Consider the following 6570-nt stretch of genomic DNA (forward strand, 5'->3'; position numbering starts at 1 on the left):
AGGAGCAGGAAGTCCTTGTCATAGACCACATAATTCCTTTTAATTCCCTTGCGAGTACTGGCATAGTACATATTTCAGTCCAGTGATAATTTATTTTTCAAACATGGGAATTGTTCTGTTTTGTTTTTACAGAAAGATTTTGATCACTACACCCAAAATCTGAGAAAAAAATTGATAGGTCACCATACTCGTTTACGAGAAAGAGACGATTCATTTTTCTCGCGGACTAAGCCGCATAGAAAAAGCCGCCATTTTGTTTATGCGCGTGTGCTAATTACGCGTAAAATTCCGTGCAGTAAGGATGCGCAATGCAATACACGGTAATGACCTTCAATAAAAATTGCGACTCATAACAAAAACGCTACTAATAATATAACCCTTTTGTATTGTGCGCAAACAGCAATGTCGGTTTAAACAACTTTCAAGTATTACCTCCGAATAACGATATCGTATCTCTGTAAAAATCATGTTCATTATTTGAATAATATCGATCCTTACGTCAAGAACTGGGAAGCGATGCTAGTACTGCTAATTATTACTCTTTTGTGGATGAACGCTTAAAAACCTGTATAGAATTTACTTGTATAACGATTACTTCTTTTAAAAACATGTGTATTTATTTGAATCAGCATGAGTATTAAGGAAATACCGAACAGTTTTTTAAAATATAAGTTTAAAAGAATCATTACAATTATTGTTATTTGCATGATTCCTTCAATTTAACATCGTCAAAATAATTATTGTTTTTACAAAAATTATTATTTAAACAACGGTTGTAGGTGTTCCTAAAAAGTATAAAATACATTATAAAAACGACATTTCTGCGATATTTTTAGCCTCAAAATACTTTTGACTATTAAAATGGACATGAAGTCGATGCTAGTATTTTGCGGTGCTTTGGCTGTCGTTTTGGCTATCAATCCAGAGGGTAAGTATATTAATGATTTCTCTAATATTTAAAAATGAAGGTTTTAGCACATATATCGCTCATCGCTTACTACGGCGTTAAAACCTGTTTTAGAAAGTTTGCAGTGTGAGGCAAAGACAAGCTGTCGATTGGAAAACTTATAAAATCAGTCGTGTTAGTCTAAATACTTGTCTTAAGATCAAAGCAAAACAGACAACAACAAAAACAACTACAATTTATTCTCAATGGCAGATAAAATACAGATAATAAATATAACTACCTTCTGCAGGTAGAATGTACACGATATTCGAGGTACGCGGCAAGCCAAAACAAAAAACAACAACAACCACAAATTAATACTAGATAAGCATAAAGTAAAATATACCTTAATACTAATACACTTATTGTACTACTTTATAAAAATAACTTATTAAAACACTAAATCATTGGGACAATAAATTTTCTTACAGTAGTTTAAGAGAAAGTTGTATAATTTTTGAGACTAAATAAGATTAAATTAATTATTTAAAGTTCAAGATCAGTCAAGAAGAATTGTGCTGTTTTCGTTTTTATTTTTAGAGTGAGACCTGCTAAAAGAACTTAATAAGAAATTGAATTCCTTATTACGGAAAGCAAAGTCCTGATTTCAGTCGGTCAATTACCGACTAGAGAAATCTGGCCACATTTTCTTAAAAAAATATAATTAATAGTAAATTACGTCTTTCCCTGAATAGATATATTTCTCTCCAAGATCACTTTTTCATTAAAAAAAAGGATGACAAAATCTTTTTGTTTGGCTTTATAGAAAATCGCCACCTCATTGGCAAAGACGACGGTCTCTACGAGGGAGACATGCGGTTTACAAAAAAACAAGAAAAAGTATACAAAAGTGGTGACGGTGATGTCCGAAGCTCAATACCAACTGGAAAATGGCCTGGTGCTGTGATGGCATACAGAATTGAGCCTTCATTAAGTAAGATTTTTTTTGTATACCGATAATTGAGTTTTTATAAAGGATAGCCTCAGTCTAACTCGGAGTTAATCTGAGTGGCGCTTTAAAAACTGTCTATAACAACTATTTCATAATGTTAGTACAGCTAATGCACCGGCTGAGATCCTTATAAGCGGAATATAAAGAATCTTTCGAAATGATCTACAGCAGTGTTGAACGAAATACGTTCTTCATTAACTAGCTTTGAATGAAGCTTTAAAACGTCATATTTGGAGCAATATTGGAAGAAGTGGGGGGGGGGGGGGGGGGATATATCTGTGAGCCTTATAATCAGATGTATTTTTTGGCCTACAGTTAGATGGGCCTATAAACGGCGAGGCTTATAAGCGAGGGGGAGGGGTCTTACAAGCGGAATCTTACGGTATCCTAAAAAGCACGAAATATAAGAGTGATTAAATCAATGAAGTAAAAGACGATTGACCTACGATTACCTCTCAATTTTTTTCATAAAAAATAATTTTGTGTAAAATAACGAGCTTCATGAAGTGTAGAGGGTTAAAAATAATATTAACAATAACAATTTATTTTATCTACATATTGAACACTTTCTTTGGTTTTATTTACCAATGTTGATATTGTTATGATTGTTTGACAAACGTTTTCACCATGAGAATAGAAGGTCGGTATGGAAATTGTAGCCTAACGTTAACTGCAATTTGATGTTAAGTTTGTAAAATTTACAGCTAACGAGCCAAGGGCGATGAACGCTATCCGGAGTGCTATGAATGAGTGGGGAGCAAAAGACGTGTGTCCGCTTTAAAAGAAGAACCACAGAGTCAGCATACGTTTCATTCTTTCGAGGATCTGGGTAAGAAAAAGGAAGAAAATAAATTATGAATTAAAACTTAAAATTTTACTTGTTATATGATATCACGGTAAAGGAAAATTAAACCTTAGAAGGAAATAAATATGCTGAAACAACAAAACCAAACACATAAAAATTCCAAAAAAGTAAAACAGATCAACACACAACAGCAAAGGAAAAATTAAATACACAAATAAAATGGAGGGGATGGGTAAAATACTTTCCAACCTGAATTACCAGTTATTTCGACGCAGGTAGCATTGGACTGCACTGCTCTGCCCTGCTATGCACTGTACTGCACTATACTGCACTGCACTGCACTGCACTGCACTGCACTGCACTGACTGCACTGACTGCACTGACTGCACTGACTGCACTGCACTGCACTGCACTGTACTGTACTGTACTGTACTGTACTGTACTGTACTGCACCGCACTGCACTACACTGTAATGTACTGCACTGCACTGCACTGCACTACACTGTACTGCACTGCACTACACTACACTGTAATGTACTGTACTGCACTGCACTGAACTGCACTGCACGGCATTGCACTGCACTGCACCGTACTGCACTGCACTGCAATGAACTGAACTGCACTGAAATGCACTGAACTGCACGGCATTGAACTACACTGCTCTGCACTGTACTGCACTGTAATGCACTACACTGTACTGCACTGCACGGCATTGCACTGCACTGCACCGTACTGCACTGCACTGCAATGAACTGAACTGCACTGAAATGCACTGAACTGCACGGCATTGAACTGCTCTGCACTGCACTGTACTACACAGCTCTGCACTGTACTGCACTATACTGCACTGCACTGCACTGAACTGCAATGAACTGCACTGCACGGCATTGCACTGCAATGCACTGCACTGTACTGCTCTGCTCTGCTCTGCTCTGCTCTGCTCTGCTCTGCTCTGCTCTGCTCTGCTCTGCTCTGCTCTGCACTGCACTGCACTGTACTGCACTGTACTGCACTGTTCTGCACTGCACTGCACTGTACCTGAACTGAACTGAACTGGACTGAACTTCACTGCACTGCACGGCATTGCACTGCACTGCACTGCACTGCACTGTATTGCACTGTGCTGTACTGTGCTGTGATGTACTGTACTATACTGTTCTGTTTGTTACTTTACTGTTGTTATAACTGCATCATCTCTTTTACAGGGTTTGCTTCGCTGTTAGTTAAATCATTAAGCTTTCTTTTTTCTTCAGATGCTGGTCATATGTGGGTACAACAGGCCGAATGCAACAGCTCTCATTGGGTAATGGATGTTGGTACCACGGCACTGTGGCCCACGAAATAGGTACAAGTAACTCTTTAATAGGTTATCTTAGTGTTCAGCCTTAATGTCGTGCAGAAACATTGCTCATTAATAAATCCATCAACCAAATTTCATAATTATAAGTGGGTGTTATCTTGTAAAGCTTAGTTCGCTGAGCGAACTTAAGGGGATGATGGAATTACATCATGATTGTCGTTTCACAAAGTTCTTAAACTTTGAACTGCAGATAGTACGATTTTTGTTTCCAGGTAGAATAGCCGGATTAAATACTTTATAACCTAGTGATAAATCATAACCTCTTTCCGTTCTGGCAAGATCGAAATTCTCGAATTTCAAAACTGCTAAAAGTTATTGGCTTCTAAGAAACTAACAATGTAAGATCTGAACTTTGATTAGTTAAGAGTCCGACCAGTAAGTTGACTGATTGGCTAATCAACCAATGTATAAAATAATAAAAATGTAATAAAATCATTACGATCATCAACTAAGACAATCGTGGCAGTCTGTGGGTATTCTGTGGCATTTTAACCTGCAGCATAAGCTTACTGAAGCTTGGTGAGTAGGTTGCCCGGGTGGTTACTCCCATATATGGACTGTTTTATGGTTATGTGCTGCGGGATAGGGTATGGTTTTTGAGGTTCTCGGTCCTAAACAGGGTATCATTTTTGCTCGTTTTGGTATTGTTTTTCCGGTATGATCCTAATATGGGGCACTTAGATTCTATCAGCTTAAATAAACGCCCAGCTTAACGGAAAAAAAGGTATTTAAAAAACTGAACTACCCGTGAAAGTTTTTGTAAAGCGATTTTATAAAGATTTGTGTTTTGCCGTGGGCGGTTAGCCGTTACTTGAGACGTCACGGAACGCTTCTCCTCCTCTTGAATAGGATGTCATTTTTCGGTTTTGGGCCTTTAAAGCATATCAAATTTCAGCTTTGTTTATCCTTTAATAGAGTCAGGGTTTAAGAGCCTTCGCGGGGCAACCCTATCCGAAATTTATGGGAGTGGCCTTTAATGCCTGTTGGGAGATCTCGGGATATTTTTCCTAGTCGTTGAATTCACTAATTATTAAACATCATTATTATCTAAGAGTACAGTAAAAAATAAATGATTCTAGAACGGCTTACTTTTTTGATATAATGAAAATTTTTATTATACAGTTGTAAACAATGAAATTGTTTTCCTCGTTTCTTACAGGTCACGCCCTTGGCTTTTTTCACGAGCAATCTCGGTTTGATCGAGATCGCTATTTAACAATTTACATGCAGAACGTCATAAGTGGTAGGAATTTTGTAGTTTTTATTTTAATAGGAACTACGATTTAGTTTTTTGCACTTACCCCTCTTCGTGCATGGTTGCACATAAAGAATTTGTTGTTTTAACTGTTTGTTAATTTTGCGATTTTTTGGTTGATTGGTTAATACAAACGCATCTGGTTGAATTGCGCAGCTTATCAGAATCTTACCAGACTAATAAATCATGTTATTTTACTTTGTAGTCATTTTCATTGGCTAAGAGCCTACAGCTAATTCTGTGAATCCGCGCAACCGCGCGCAACCTACTGATTAGTGAATAATCTGCTAGCAGATTATTCACTAATCGGTAATTGTGAAGAACAGCTCCCGCTAACCGACTGTCGGTCGACTGTTGGTCGTTTGTCGGTCGTCTGTCGGCCGACAGCCGGCCGTTTGTCGTCCGTCTGTCGGCCGTCTGTTGGCCGTTTGTCGGCCGGCTGTCGGTCGTCTGTCGGCCGACAACCTGCCGACAGGTTTTGGCTATGATGTCGGCCAACTGTCGGCCGACAGCCGGCCGACAGGCGGTGATGTGTCGGTAAGGTGTCGGTAAGATGTCGGTAAGTTGTCGGTTATACGGTAACACTAACCTTTTTGTTTCTTTATGTTTTTCCTCCGTAACGGACCCCAAAATTTATGAGAAATTGAAAGGAAAGGTATATACTCCTGAGTTTCGGTCATCACAGCCTAAAACTAGCTTCTGTGCTGCCGAAATCGACCGGAGAATTTACGCGAACACAGCTACTCCATTTCTGTCCGCCATATTGGATTGGTTAACTTAGTAGGTTGCGCGCGCAATGCATGATTTCCAAGAGCAATGTGTCAGGCATCTGGCGGCGAAGGAAATTCATAGTTCGTCGATTTCCTTCTTCAACCGAGAAATAGTTTGACCAAAGTTCGAAAATTGCTGGACAATTAAGTCTCGGAAAACACAAAATGGCTAACAAAAATTGAGAAGGAACTATTCTACGATTTAGTAGGACGACCAGTCGGAATTGGCACAAGATTTGAAACAGGTTGAAATCGTTTGTCATTACTTCCTTTCCGAGAAAAACAAAGTATAATAAAACAATTATTAGATTCGGTTTATGTGATATTAGGAATAATCGAGGTCTCGGTAACCTTCGGGTTCGGCTGATGACACTTACCTCGACCTTGATTATTTCGGATATTACAAAACCTCATCCAATAATTGTTTATTATGTTTTTATTATTGACTCTCAAAAGAATACATTTTGCTTTTGCCAAATTAT

At 38.2% G+C, this 6570-nt stretch overlaps 1 pseudogene; it reads left to right on the forward strand.

The window, feature by feature from the left end:
* The first annotated feature begins 861 nt into the window (after positions 1-861).
* LOC144639640 (blastula protease 10-like) lies at positions 862-5306 on the forward strand (annotated as a pseudogene).
* Positions 5307-6570: the final 1264 nt, after the last annotated feature.

This window comes from Oculina patagonica, unplaced genomic scaffold, assembly GCF_052425735.1.
Source record: "Oculina patagonica isolate OP01 unplaced genomic scaffold, crgOcupat unplaced1143, whole genome shotgun sequence".
NCBI classification, from domain to species: Eukaryota; Metazoa; Cnidaria; class Anthozoa; order Scleractinia; family Oculinidae; genus Oculina; species Oculina patagonica.